This window comes from Thalassophryne amazonica, chromosome 16 (assembly GCF_902500255.1).
Source record: "Thalassophryne amazonica chromosome 16, fThaAma1.1, whole genome shotgun sequence".
Lineage (NCBI taxonomy): Eukaryota > Metazoa > Chordata > Actinopteri > Batrachoidiformes > Batrachoididae > Thalassophryne > Thalassophryne amazonica.
In genome coordinates, this window is record NC_047118.1 from 20,821,047 (window position 1) to 20,835,920 (window position 14,874).

Below are 14,874 nucleotides of genomic sequence, written 5' to 3' on the forward strand. Positions count from 1 at the left end.
GTATTTGAAATGGCATAAATAAATTAAAATGTGTGAAATGCCAAGGGACCCAGTACTGTTTTTGGAGGGCACTGTACCTGTCAGTCATCTGGACATGTCTGGGCTTGTCAAAACTTTGCTACCTCCATAACTCATATACATGCAGTAAATTAAGGCACTTTAAAGCTACAGTGTGTATGATTTATGAGCATTTAATAGGAGATATGGAATACAGCACTCCTAACATCTGTCCTTATTTACCGCCAACAATCAATCAATGTGTTTTCAGAAGCATAGAAAGAGCTCTTCATATCTATGTAAGTGTGTGTGTGTGTGGGGGGGGGGGGTCTATAATTAAAAAAAAATGCTGGGAATGAGTTCAAATTAACTATATATCCATAATAAAAACTTAATTGTTTTGTATTTAGTGCTGGCTTCCCTTGGCTACTAGTATAAATGTGAAACCTGCAGATATGTGCATTTTTGCCTAAATATCACACTGCACACTGAGAAATCATGTAGACCATTATGTGACCAAACTGAATGCATTCATTCATTTACTCATTGGAATGGTGAAGGATCGTAAGATTATAAGGAAAACTTGCCATTTGATTGACCGTAAACAATACTAAGTGACCGTATGACCACTCCCACAAACATAATTCTCCATGTATTGTACAAGTTCACTCATGGTACAGGGAGCCTCAAACAGGAAGTGCCAAATTTTGAGTCCACAGTGAAACAGGAAATAGCAAATGTTGAAAAGCTCCATGGATCAACACTTCCTGGACTGACAATAGACAAGATCTCGTGGGAATTCTGTGGCAAGTTGACAGTGAAACAGGAAGTGCCAACATTTGAGCCCACAGTGAAACAGGAAATGACAAATGTTGAACACTTCCTGGAGCTACAGCAGAGGATATTAACCTGTTTTTCATTATGTTGTTTTTGCGCTGCTATGTTTATCCTGTGTAAGGTTGTTGTGTAACTATTTTGTTTGTCTCAATTTTAAAATAAAGAAAATAAAAAAACAGAAAAGGAGCTCTCACGTGAATGGGGAGATCTTGCAGGAATTCAGTGCACAGTCGATACTGAAACAGGAAACGGTAAATGTTGAGTCGACAATGAATGTGTGAAGGCTAACGTGGGAGGCAGCATGCACCTTGGCAGCACATGAGGTCAGTCAGTGATTACTTAGTTATTTATCCATGCTAATACTGCCCAGAAGCATTTACTGAAAATAAAGTCTGAAGGACCTAAATGAGATGTTGAGGACTTTCTAGGCATGTGAGACACAAATAAAGAGAAATCCTTAAAATAGCAGGGGTTTAAGGTGAATGTTTTTAGCCATGCTAATGCTTCCCAGAAGCATTTACTGAAAAAAACATCTGAAGGGCCTAAATGACATGGTGAGATGCTGAAGAGCTTCGCTTGTTCATGTCCGCGACATATACATATTACTGTTTGCATCGTTGTAAGTCACAACTGATTGTGGTTAACCAGTATTTTCTTAACATTTTGTCAATGCCATAAACAAGATGCCATATTTTTGTCTCCAGGCTGATCACGCATCATACTTGTGGATCCCTTTGCATTCCTCAGTGTCTTGCCATGTAGGGCTGCATAAGCTCAGCGTAGTCGGTTTGCCGCATTAAATCAAATCAAATCAGTTTTATTTATATAGCGCCAAATCACAACAAACAGTTGCCCCAAGGCGCTCTATATTGTAAGGAAAAGCCATACAATAATTACGGAAAAACCCCAACGGTCAAAACGACCCCCTGTGAGCAAGCACTTGGCGACAGTGGGAAGGAAAAACTCCCTTTTAACAGGAAGAAACCTCCAGCAGAACCAGGCTCAGGGAGGGGCAGTCTTCTGCTGGGACTGGTTGGGGCTGAGGGAGAGAACCAGGAAAAAGACATGCTGTGGAGGGGAGCAGAGATCAATCACTAATGATTAAATGCAGATTGGTGCATACAGAGCAAAAAGAGAAAGAAACACTCAGTGCATCATGGGAACCCCCCAGCAGTCTAAGTCTATAGCAGCATAACTAAGGGATGGTTCAGGGTCACCTGATCCAGCCCTAACTATAAGCTTTAGCAAAAAGGAAAGTTTTAAGCCTAATCTTAAAAGTAGAGAGGGTGTCTGTCTCCCTGATCCGAATTGGGAGCTGGTTCCACAGGAGAGGAGCCTGAAAACTGAAGGATCTGCCTCCCATTCTACTCTTACAAACCCTAGGAACTACAAGTAAGCCTGCAGTCTGAGAGCGAAGCGCTCTATTGGGGTGATATGGTACTACGAGGTCCCTAAGATAAGATGGGACCTGATTATTCAAAACCTTATATGTAAGAAGAAGAATTTTAAATTCTATTCTAGAATTAACAGGAAGCCAATGAAGAGAGGCCAACTCTATATTGGCCCAGTGCTAATGGGGCTTTATACACTGTCTATTGATTGCTAATGTAGGCTAACAAATTTGCCAACCCTCATTGTTTGAGAAATGGAGGCTCATATATATCACTTATTTCAAGAGATCGCAAAAGAGCTTAAAGCCACATCGCTAAAGAAGCAAAAACCAAATCAAAACCACGACCATCAACAGCAAAATGAATCCTACAACCTTTTCATTAAATCCTACACACTGTAGCTTTATTTGTATGTACGAGGGCTGTCAATAAAGTTACGGTCCTTTTTATTTTTTTCAAAAACTATATGGATTTCATTCATATGTTTTTACGTCAGACATGCTTGAACCCTCGTGCGCGTGCGTGAGTTTTTCCACGCCTGTCGGTGACGTCATTCGCCTGTGAGCACTCCTTGTGGGAGGAGTCGTCCAGCCCCTCGTCGGAATTCCTTTGTCTGAGAAGTTGCTGAGAGACTGGCGCGTTGTTTGATCAAAATTTTTTCTAAACCTGTGAGACACATCGAAGTGGACACGGTTCGAAAAATTAAGCTGGTTTTCAGTGAAAATTTTAACGGCTGATGAGATATTTTGAGGTGATTCTGTCGCTTTAAGGACTTTTCACGGTGCGAGACGTCGCGCAGCGCTCTCAGGCGGCGTCGTCAGCCTGTTCAAACTGAAAACATCCACATTTCAGGCTCTATTGATCCAGGACGTCGTGAGAGAACAGAGAAGTTTCAGAAGAAGTCGGTTTCAGCATTTTATCCGGATATTCCACTGTTAAAGGAGATTTTTTTAATGAAAGACGTGCGGACGGGTCCGCGCGTCGGGACGCAGCCGCCGCGACGCTCCGCCACAGGAAAAACACCTCTGTTGAAAGCCTTAAGGACAAGTTGGAACATGTCCTGCCTGTTAAACAATTTCTCATATACTCACTCCACTGAAAGCCATCAAAAGCCGCCTGGATTTTACAAATGGTTATCAACACGGAGGTGTTTTTCCTGTGCTGCCGCACCGCGTCGGCTGCGTCCCGACGCGCGGACCCGTCCGCACGTCTTTCATTAAAAAAATCTCCTTTAACAGTGGAATATCCGGATAAAATGCTGAAACCGACTTCTTCTGAAACTTCTCTGTTCTCTCACGACGTCCTGGATCAATAGAGCCTGAAATGTGGAGGTTTTCAGCTTGAACAGGCTGATGACGGCGCCTGAGAGCGCTGCGCGACGTCTCACACCGTGAAAAGTCCTTAAAGCGACAGAATCACCTCAAAATCTCTCATCAGCTGTTAAAATTTTCACTGAAAACCAGCTTAATTTTTCGAACCGTGTCCACTTCGATGTGTCTCACAGGTTTAGAAAAAATTCTGATCAAACAACGCGCCAGTCTCTCAGCAACTTCTCAGACAAAGGAATTCCGACGAGGGGCTGGACGACTCCTCCCACAAGGAGTGCTCACAGGCGAATGACGTCACCGACAGGCGTGGAAAAACTCACGCATGCGCACGAGGGTTCAAGCATGTCTGACGTAAAAACATATGAATGAAATCCATATAGTTTTTGAAAAAAATAAAAAGGACCTATACTTTATTGACAGCCCTCGTATATGCTTTCATGCTTTTATGTGATAATATCATTGTACACAAGGAGGGGACACAGAAGTATCCCACTTGTACTGCCCATATGTTCGTCCAGATTTGTCCAGATTTGCTTTTGTGTCCTGTAAGAAGGGGGTTTGTTAGGATTTTTAAACCACACGTTACTATTGCTAGCTCTACCTGTCATGTTTTTTGTGTGCATTAACAACATGTATGTACAGAGGGGCCAAAAAATATTTAGTTAGTCCCTGATTGTGCAAGTTCTCCGACTTAGAAAGATAAGAGAAGTCTGTAACTTTCATCATAGGTACACTTCAACTACAAGAGACAAAATGAGAAAAGAAATTCCAAAAAATCACATTGTAGGATTTTTAAAGAATTTACTTGTAAATTATGGTGGAAAATAAGTATTTGGTCAATAACAACAGTTCAACTCAATACTTTGTTGGCAATGACAGAGGTCAAACGTTTCCTGTAAGTCTTCACCAGGTTTGCACACACTGTAGCTGGTATTTTGGCCCATTCCTCCATGCAGATCTCCTCTAGAGCAGTGATGTTTTGGGGCTGTCGCTGGGCAACATGGACTTTCAACTCCCTCAACAAATTTTCTATGCGGTTGAGGTCCTAGGCCACTCCAGGACCTTGAAATGCTTTTTACGGAGCCACTCCTTTGTTGTCTGAGTGGTGTGTTTGGGATCATTGTCATGCTGGAAGACCCAGCCACGTTGCATCTTCAGTGCTCTCACTGATGGAAGGAGATTTTGGCTTAAAATCTCACGATACATGACCACGTTCATTCTTCCCTTAACACGGATCAGTCGTCCTGTCCCCTTTGCAGAAAAACAGCCCCAAAGCATGATATTTCCACCCCAACCCCCCCATGCTTCACAGTAGGTATGGTGTTCTTGGAATGCAACTCAGCATTCTTCTTCCTCAAAACACGACGAGTTGAGTTTTTACCAAAATGTTCTATTTTGGTTTCATCTGAGCACATGATATTCTCCCAATCCACTTCTGGTTCATCCATATGCTGTCTGGCAAACTTCAGACAGGCCTGGACACATACTGGCTTAAGCAGGGGGACACGCCTGGCACTGCAGGATTTGATTCCCTCTCTGCGTAGTGTGTAGCCTTTGTTACTTTGGTCCCAGTTCTTTGCAGGTCCTTCATCAGGTCCCTCCGTGTAGTTCTGGGATTTGTGTTCACCATTCTCATGATTATTTTGACCCCACGGGATGAGATCTTGCGTGGAGCCCCAGATCGAGGGAGATTATCAATGGTCTTGTATGGCTTCCATTTTCTTACAATTGCTGCCACAGTTGATTTATTCACACCAACCTGCTTGACTATTGTAGATTCACTCTTCCCAGCCTGGTGCAGGTCTAAAACTTTCTTCCTGGTGTCCTTCGACAGCTCTTTGGTCTTGGCCATGGTTGAGTTTGGAGTCTGACTGTTTGAGGCTGTGGATAGGTGTCTTTTATACAGATAACAAGTTCAAACAGATGCCATTGATACAGGTAACAGGTGGAGGACAGAAGAGCTTCTCAAAGAAGAAGTTACAGGTCTGTGAGAACCAGAAATCTTGCTTGTTTGTGGGTGACCAAATACTTATTTTCCACCATAATTTACAAATAAATTCTTTAAAAATCCTACGCTGTGATTTCCTGGACTTTTTTTTTCTCATTTTGTCTCTCATAGTTGAAGTGTACCTATGATGAAAATTACAGACCTCTCTCATCTTTCTAAGTAGGAGAACTTGCACATTCAGGGACTAACTAAATATTATTAATAATAATTATAATATAAAACTTTTTGGCCCCACTGTAGTAGGAAGTTCAAGTTGACATTAAAAATAGAAATGTGTGCATTAATTTTAATGGTGTCAATCCACTAAATAATCATGGCCCTCACAATAGACTGTAAATCCTTTCATGTGTGACATAGTTCAGGTCTCAGCCTACATTCAACTAACTGTGAAGAGTAAAGCTTCCCAAAACAAGGCAGGTGTTGGAAAGTTTTGCTATATGCAGTAATCAGAGCAGATGAGACAAGTTAAACAAAGTTAAGATATAATTATTTTCTATATTTTTATATAGTGATAGGTTGGGCACACACTAAAAGTGTTATTATAAATAAATCAAACAGTTCACAGCTTGTTAAGAATTTGCAAGTTAGACTTAATTAAATTCATAAAGTTTCTTCACATCCAAAATCTGCTCATAATTTTTTTTTCATTCATTTTTTTTCTCAAGTACTGTTTTTTCCGAAGTATAAGACACACCTGTTAAAAATGCCTCTTGAAATGGAAAAAAATACATATACAAGTCATACTGGTGTATACTGTACATCATACCTTCTTTTCTCTATTTTGAGCCCATTAATCTGACTTTTGTGCATTGTTGTTCTGTATTTTTTTTATTATTGCTATTTATTCTTTTATTATTGGAGTTTATTTTGCTTTGTCCTTTGATTCCTGTGAAATACCGATGTAAATAGATACTATAGTTATTATTCTGAATAACAAATTCATGATTTTCATCATCATGGCTTGGTGGTTAGCACTGTTGCGTCACATCAAGAAGGTCATGGGATCTCTTTCCACGTGGGGCTTTTCTGTGTGGAGTTTACATGTTCTCCTCGTGTTTGCGTGGGTTCCCTTTGGGTGCTCTGGCTTCCTCCCACATCCAAAGACATGCCAGTTAAGTGAATTGGAAATATTAAATTGACCGTAGGTGTGTGTACGCGAATGTGAATGTATTTGTTCTGTCCAGGGAGTACCCTACCTCACACCCTATTACTGCTGAGATAGGCTCCAGCCCCCTTGTGACCCTTAATGGGAGTAAGCGGGTGACCAACAGTCTGAACAACTACTTTGTCCCTCAGGCCATTTGACTGTACAACTCCCCACTCGGCGAAGAGAAGTAACAGGAAGACAGAGGATGGGAAGGAGAGGAACAGTAGTTGCCAGTAAACCAGTAGCGATCAGTATGTCTGGTATTTATATTTGTGTATTTATATTTATATTTGCAAATTATTTTTGGACATTCACTTTGATGCTCTGTGTGTTTCTTACCCTGTGTGCTGCTATACAATGCTGCTGTAACCTCAATTTCCCTGACGGAGTCTTCCCAAGGGATTTGTTAAATTCTATTTAATCTAATCTAGAAAACGGATGGGTGAAAATGCAGTATATAAGTGTATATACTAAATATATATATATATATATATATATATATATATATATATATATATATATATATATATATATATATATATATATATATATATATATGCAGTATTTATTTTCAGTATATAAGTCGCAGTTGAGTATAAGTCACATAAGTCACAAGACCTCTCAAACTAGGAACTCACAAACTAGACTTATACTCTGGAAGATACAGTACTGGTCTTTCAATACTTTGTTAATACTATTACTAGCTATTACAGCTGCCTTTGTTGAGACTTTTAAGTCCTGATTTGAAAATGCATTTGTTTTCTATTTTATATGATTAACAGATTGTTTACTATGCTTTTTATTGTTTTGATTTTTTTTAACCTTTTTAACTTTTTTAAATGGTAAATGGACTGCATTTATATAGCGCTTTTCCATCTGCATCAGACGCTCAAAGCGCTTTACAATTATGCCTCACATTCACCCCGATGTCAGGGTGCTGCCATACAAGGCGCTCACTACACACCGGGAGCAATAGGGGATTAAAGACCTTGCCCAAGGGCCCTTAGTGATTTTCCAGTCAGGCGGGGATTTGAACCCAGGATCTTCTGGGCTCAAGCCCAACACCTTAACTACTAGACCATCACCTTTTTATTATGCTTTTAATCTTTTAATCATGCTCTTTGATCCTTGATTTAATTTGTTTGATTTTTCATTGTTGAGTTGTTCCTCTGAAGTGTCTTGAGGTGACGTTGTCATGATTTGGTGCTCTTTCAGTTCAATAAATCAAACTGAAATTGAATTGAATTGAAGGCACTTAGCATGTTGGAACCCTGACAGACCGAATATATACTGGACAAACCCTCTGTGACAACACCCATAGGTTCTCTGAAGAGTGGGTTTGAAGCTCACAAGGGGTTGTTCTAAATGTCACCACCTTGGCAGTGCCTATAACTCTCGACTCACCCATAAATAGGCAAAGAGGTGAAGTGTGAGCAAAACCAGCTTGATCTGGGTCAAACAAATTAAGCTTGAACACGCCCCCATCTTGGAGTTCCCAAACAAGCTAAGGCTAACAGAGTAACTGATTTGGATGTTTGATTTATGCATATTATTGCCAGAGGTGGGATGAAGTCACCATCAAGTCACTCTCAAGTCATAATGACCACCAATTGTTTGCGAGGTGACTTGAGACTTGACTTGGGACTTGCAGATTGATGACTTGAGAATGGCTTGACAGTGACTTTGTCCCACCTCTGATTATTGCAGACTGGCTACTGGTTTTCTTAATGGGTGGTTTGAGATGGGTATTAAATATAATGACCAGCACATTGCCTTAGTAACAGTTGCACCATCAGCTGACCAAATGTAACTAAGCTACAAAAACCTGATAATTAGTGCTAACAGTGACAAAGGTGCTAACACACGAATTAAAAAATATAAAAATTTCACTAAACAGAAATACTTGAGCGCAAACTATTTAGATGGTCTGTTAGTCCTAATAAGTGTGCAACAAACCATTAAATTTCAGATATTTGTAATAAGATTCTCAGAAAGAACAAACAGGGTCAAGCAGCAGCTAGCAGCCACCGTTAACGAGCCCAGAGCCTGAAATCCTTTACCATTTGTTTTTTTAACTTTATCTGCTGAAAGGAGAGTAACTCTGAAGCCACACACACACACACACACACACACACACACACACAAAAGATGGATACCTCCACTCTATTGCTGTCAGCAGTGGGATGAAAAAAATGTCAACCTATTTCCAAATGTCACAGTCTTTTTTTCTCTTTTTTTATTCTGAAACCCTGCTCTACTTTTTGCCACAAATCTAAAGTGGGTCAACATCACATGTGGCGGCCCAGTGGGATCTTCTCCGTGTGCGTGCATGCATGTGAACACGTGTGTTAGTGTTTCCAGCCATGAAATATTTATAACGGACACCAGGTCCTGGGAGGAGTAACGGTTTAACTTCGCAGAATCCCAAAGGCGGCCAAACAATTATGACTTCATTCTTTCTGCATACAGTAATTATTGTCTATCGTTCCCAGTTAGGAGTAAGTGTGCACTTATCTGCAAGTTGTTTAGGACTGTGCTCATTAGACGGCGGGACGGATGAATGTAAGAGGGTGTAACAGACTGTGTGTAGGTGTAAAGACTTTCATCCGTGTGTTCTACATCAGTTGGTACAGCGACTGTGGTGCGGATGAGGCTGGGGTTGCCCTGCTGGAGCTTTCAGATTAATAGACACTGATAATAACACAACTCACAGCGCTTGTGTGTTTAATGAAGATGGATCTAGCCCGGCCTGGCGGCGCACAGGCTCTCGGGGTGGCAGCCTGCCAGTCACAGTCAAGTGACATCTGGGAACGGCTCAGTGCAAAGGGCGGGAGGGAGCAAGTCTCACCCAAGAGTGCAATTTCATAACATTATCATGTTATATCATAATCCATTGTTGGTGGCTCATAAGATTAATGTCAGGGCCTGCACTGGCAGTTATTGCTCATGTTGTTTCGACTTAATATTCACAGTGAATTATTCATTTCTTGTTATTGATTTGCAACACAACTCATGCTGACAAAGTTGACAGCATATGTTGACTGATACTCAGTATATCTGTATAATTTGACTGCGTGGTTGGCAAGGAAGGTACAAGAAATGAAGTGGAAAATGGGAGTAAGTCCAAGTCAGAAATGAGGCAATAAGGCTAGAACTCAGTGTACTCTGAATACAGTGTAGAAGCATCTCTAATCAATGAATAACTCTAATTGCGGTCTGGATTAATTATTATAATTGGCCAGAGGTACAGGCAGAGCTAGGGGGTGTGGATTTTGGGTTTCAACTCCTCCCAGTGTACACACTGTGAAGGTTGAAGCAAGACTTTTCAATACTTTGAACCAAATAAACTAATTGCTTCTGAAAATGCTTCACTGTTTTGAAATGTACAAAACATTCAATGCAGCCAGACTGCAAATTATGCAGTGACACTCGGGGAAGGGGTGGGTGGTTGGATTTGGGGTCTTCACCTAATATTCATTAGCGCATGTTACTTAAGGCAAATGTTAGCTTGAGTAGCTAATATTTGGTAAACACAAAGATTACAAAGTACAGTACGTCACATTCACATTAATCTGCACTCACTTTACAATCTAATTCAGAAAACCTCTGAAGGTAAGAAAGTGTTTAGATACCTACTGCAGTATCCTTTGGCTCTTATCAAGTGCTCAATTTCAGGATTAAATAAGCAAATGCAGTGATGGGAGTGATGTGGTACCTTCCACTTTAGGGGTGTCTGAAATTGTTTTCCAAGCTTCTTCCAAGTATGAATATGGGAAATATATTTTTACTACTTTTGGAGGGTCCAGGTCTTAACTAGGGGGTCAGTCTCCCCCAGTGCCCCCTGTAATTCGAACTATGAATCCTCAAAAATTATTTTGCCTTCAAGAACATTTGGCCACATTAAAATGTTTGCAAAACTACATGAAACAGTTGCTTCACAAAAGGATTTGTTGTGTTCAAATGTTTGAAAAAGTAAATGATGTGACTGCTTAAGAAATTTAATTACTGTTTTGAAGCACTCAAAACACAGATTTAAACAGATCCTGTTCAATGCTTGCATGGACTGGGTGTTGGTGTTGTGGAAACCAGTGACTTGGGTGCTTTTGTTTGTTTACTGACCTTGATTTAATGGATTCCGATGCCCTGATTGCAGCACTTGAGAAGCTGAGTGAGGAATGGAGTATTTGGGTTTGAGATGGTCATGAATCAAGACTAAGATTGAGGCTTTTAACAACATCCTGGACTCAACCATCAGAAGTGTCTCTGCATGTGGTGAAAGTGTTGAACTTGTGACAGATATTAACTTGTCTCAGCAGTGACCTACATGTCTGTGGGTCCTCGGCCTTTGACATTGAGAGGGACCTTGGAAGAGCTTGTGAAGTCATGAGGCTGCTGGACAGAGGTGCTTGGCAATGCTGATATCTTTGCAGGAGAACCAACGTCTTTCTGGTCCTGGTGCTACATGTCTTACTATATACTATTATAGACTTTTGATTTCAGTGTACCCGTGATTATGCAGACCTGGTCAGGATGGAGGCGGTGAAACCCATCCTTACCAGGTCCGCATAATCATGGGTACACTGAAATCAAAAGTCTGTAACTGCTTTATTATATGGTAAACAAGAAAATTGGGAGTTTGTCAAACATACTAAAACTGAAAAATCAATCTCAAGTTTCAACTCTTTATTATTACTGTCATACTGCACCAACTGACATCCCATCGATCGACTGGAGATGCCTGTTAAGTCCGTGACGAAGAGTCATCAGGCTTGTTTTCTTACAAAGTTCGCCATTCGCTTGTCTAGCTTCCGTGTAGAATCGACCAAGTACTCCGTCAAGCATCCATCTGTCATAAGTTTCAAAGTTGGCCGCATGTCCCTTTTCAGTGATGTACTTGCGAAACAGGTTGGCTGCTGACTGTGTATTTCTGTGGGTGGTCTTCGGATCTTTTTTGTGTAAAATTTTTTTTAAGTCAGCGTCACTAACAGACGCAAACCTGTCTTCTGCCATCTTTTCAACAAACTGACAGCCAAAGTAGGCGTTGTATCACGTTATCTGACTGGTTGTTATTGATAGAAGGCATCGCTCGATTAGCTAGTGCTACACTGCACGCGAGGTGTACTTGTTTCATGCACGTGGTCTACTCCTCCCACCAGCGGTCAATTCGGCATGTGGTACAGCTCAGAAAGTGGCGAATGGGCCAATCAGAAGTTGGCAAAATCCCATACCATATAATAATATGACTGTGTGACTTGAATACTAACCAGTGATCTAAGGTAATGGCGGGATGGTGATAGCTCTCCTTGGGTACCACTGCTATGTCTTCATATCAAATAAGCAATTACTAAGAGAAACTAAGATGAGGAGTATAACTTGCATTGTGAGGCAGTGTCAGCTTTGACATTTTGGCCATGTAACACTTTTCTCTGTGCATGATCCAGCAGGCAGGTGTCTTGAGTGTTGAGAACCTCAGTAGCTTGAGAGAGCCAAGGGGCCACCTACATTTCATCTGGATGTGGTAGATAGATTGTTACTTTAGAGATGAGGGAATGGGCCAGTTTTCTGCCTGGGTGGCTGCCATTCAGGACCCAAGGTGGTTGACTTGACTTGCAGTAAAAGTTATGTTTCTGAATGTTTGAAAACGCCATGACAGCAAAGCCCAGTAAACAATGGGACCCCCCACCTCACCCCTGAATTAATTCCTGGCTACGCTCCTGGCCAGATGTTTCACAGCCCATATGGTTTTACAGCCTATTGTAGAATGGACCAACAGCCAGAAGCTTGTGTCAGAAGACAGGCAGGTGCTGGGGTCACTTGGTTTGGCAGCTGCAGTCACAGGACAGGCATTGATGGGTGGTGGCGTTGCCTCCTGTTGCATCAGTAATAACGAAATGTGACAAGCTCCTCAGCAGCACAGTAAATCACAGGGCACAGTGGAGGCACAGAAGACCGGAGCACGCTCTCTGTGCTGCACAGTGTCAGCAGTGACAAACATGCTGCCTGTGTGTGTGTGTTTGGGGAGGGGAGGGGGGGGTGCAGAGTATCTGTATAGCTCATTCATATATGCTGCCCTGTTATTATCACAGCGCCCTCACTCTCACACACTCTGATCTGCATGCATGACTGTCACGCAGGAGAGTTATACTTTTTTTTTGAACCTACACCAGTTAAATTGTTGGCTCTAGAGATGAGGAGGTTGTGGAAGATGTAATGCTACGGGCGGATGCTGAAGCAGGAGAATGTGGTACAGGAGTGTCTGTTGAATAAAGCAAGAGGGGCTCACTCTCTCTTCCACAAATTCCTCTCATGCTTCGCACGCCATATCTCTTTGACAGCCACGCTAGCTGTTTGATATCCCTCCGCTGTGCTCTGCAGCTCTGCAGATTCCCTTGTCTCATTTGCATTCCCTTAAAGCACACTTCCATTTAAGTCTCTCCCTGTTTTTAGACTCACTGTTTCTTCAAATAGGTCTTTTCTTTCCTTGCGTTGCTGTTTTGGAGGGATCCTTATTCCCTGTTGACTGCACAGCCTCTCCCTATTCGCACTGAGTCAGTAATCAAACACACTGGCCCTAATACTCAGGCCATTACAAGAGCTCCGATGTTCCATCTGCACCCAGCCGGCACAATGGTGTCATTATATAAACAGCCTTGCTGCTGCAGCCACACCACAGCTCTGGCCTTAACTGACCTACCTCAGTAAATGGAGAAGTGTTGGGATGATCTGACCTGAATGCGCTTGTGCAGTCGCCGCTAGCTCCACAACATTATCCACCCTGAACGAACACTCCAGTGTTAGCAATGCAGTTCACACAGTGGGGTGAGAGCATGCGGGTTGTTGAGCATCAATGCAAATGTAATAGAATCAGGTTGTTGTGAAGGAATAATATCTAATGCTATTATGTTGACCTGTGAGTGATAACCTCACCCAAAAGGATTAGGGAGATTAGCGATAGGCCCATCTGGAAGATTTATGTAAACTGGTACTATATTGTGTGTGTGTGTGTCTGTTTTTTCTGGCACAATGATTATGGCCCCTTCAAACATAACACGACTGAGGCCGAATGGCGCATGAAGGAGGATTCGAATGCCACAACTGAAAAATCAGAGCCACCGCCTCATACAGCAGTCGCCACATCCATTCGGGCACAGCACATGCACTCTACATTCACGTGTCGGAAACCCATTCAAACAGCATACAAGATGAGGTCGCACTGCCATCTGATCAAATTTGGGGTCCACAGGGGTCTGTCTTAGGCCCCCTGGTTTCTCCCTTTATATAGCACCCCTTGGGCACATATTGCGGCGTTTTGGGATTACCTTTCACTGCTATGCAGATGATACTCAGTTATACATGCCGATAACTGCTGGTAATCTTGTTCACATAAAATCCTTAGAAGATTGCCTTGCAGCAGTGAGAAGCTGGATGTCTAGAAACTTCCTACTTTTAAACTCTGATAAGACTGAAATGATGGTTCTTGGTCCAGTGAGACATCGGCATCAATTTGACCAGTTAACGCTCAGCATTGGCTCATGTGTCATACATCACACTGACAAAGTGAGGAATCTTGGGGTAATTTTTGATCCTTTGTTGTCCTTTGACCTCCACATTAGAAATATTACTAGGACTGCTTTCTACCACCTGCGAAATATAGCCAACATTCATCCCATCCTGTCTATGGCTGATGCTGAGACCCTGATCCATGCATTTATCTCTTCTAGACTGGACTACTGCAATGTTCTATTTTCTGGTTTGCCGCAGTCTAGCATTAGGGGTCTCCAATTGGTTCAAAATGCCGCAGCCAGACTTTTGACACGAAGCAGAAAGTACAACCACATTACACCCATTTTGGCGTCTCTTCACTGGCTTCCTGTCCCAGTGAGATCAGATTTTAAGGTTCTGCTACTAACCTATAAAATTACACTATGTAACACAATTTTTGTTCCTGGCTTCTAAGTGTTATATTTCAACTGCTTATGTCTAAAGTCTATGGAAAAATGACTACATTGAGCACAAACTTTTATTTTATTTTTTTTTAACATTCTAGAAAGTTCTAAAAGTTTCTTGAAATTTCTAGATAATTCTGGAAACTTCTTGAAAATTCTGGACAGTTCTAGCAGTTAAAGAATATTCTAGAAGACTACTCAGTAGTAGTGAATGCGAATC

The 14,874-nt window shown here is 41.7% G+C and overlaps 1 protein-coding gene across 6 annotated transcripts in view; it reads left to right on the top strand.

Annotated features, from left to right (window-relative positions):
* The window catches only part of adgrl1a (adhesion G protein-coupled receptor L1a), a 381,665-nt gene that overhangs the window by 138,328 nt on the left and 228,463 nt on the right, over positions 1-14,874 (top strand). The window lies entirely within an intron of this gene.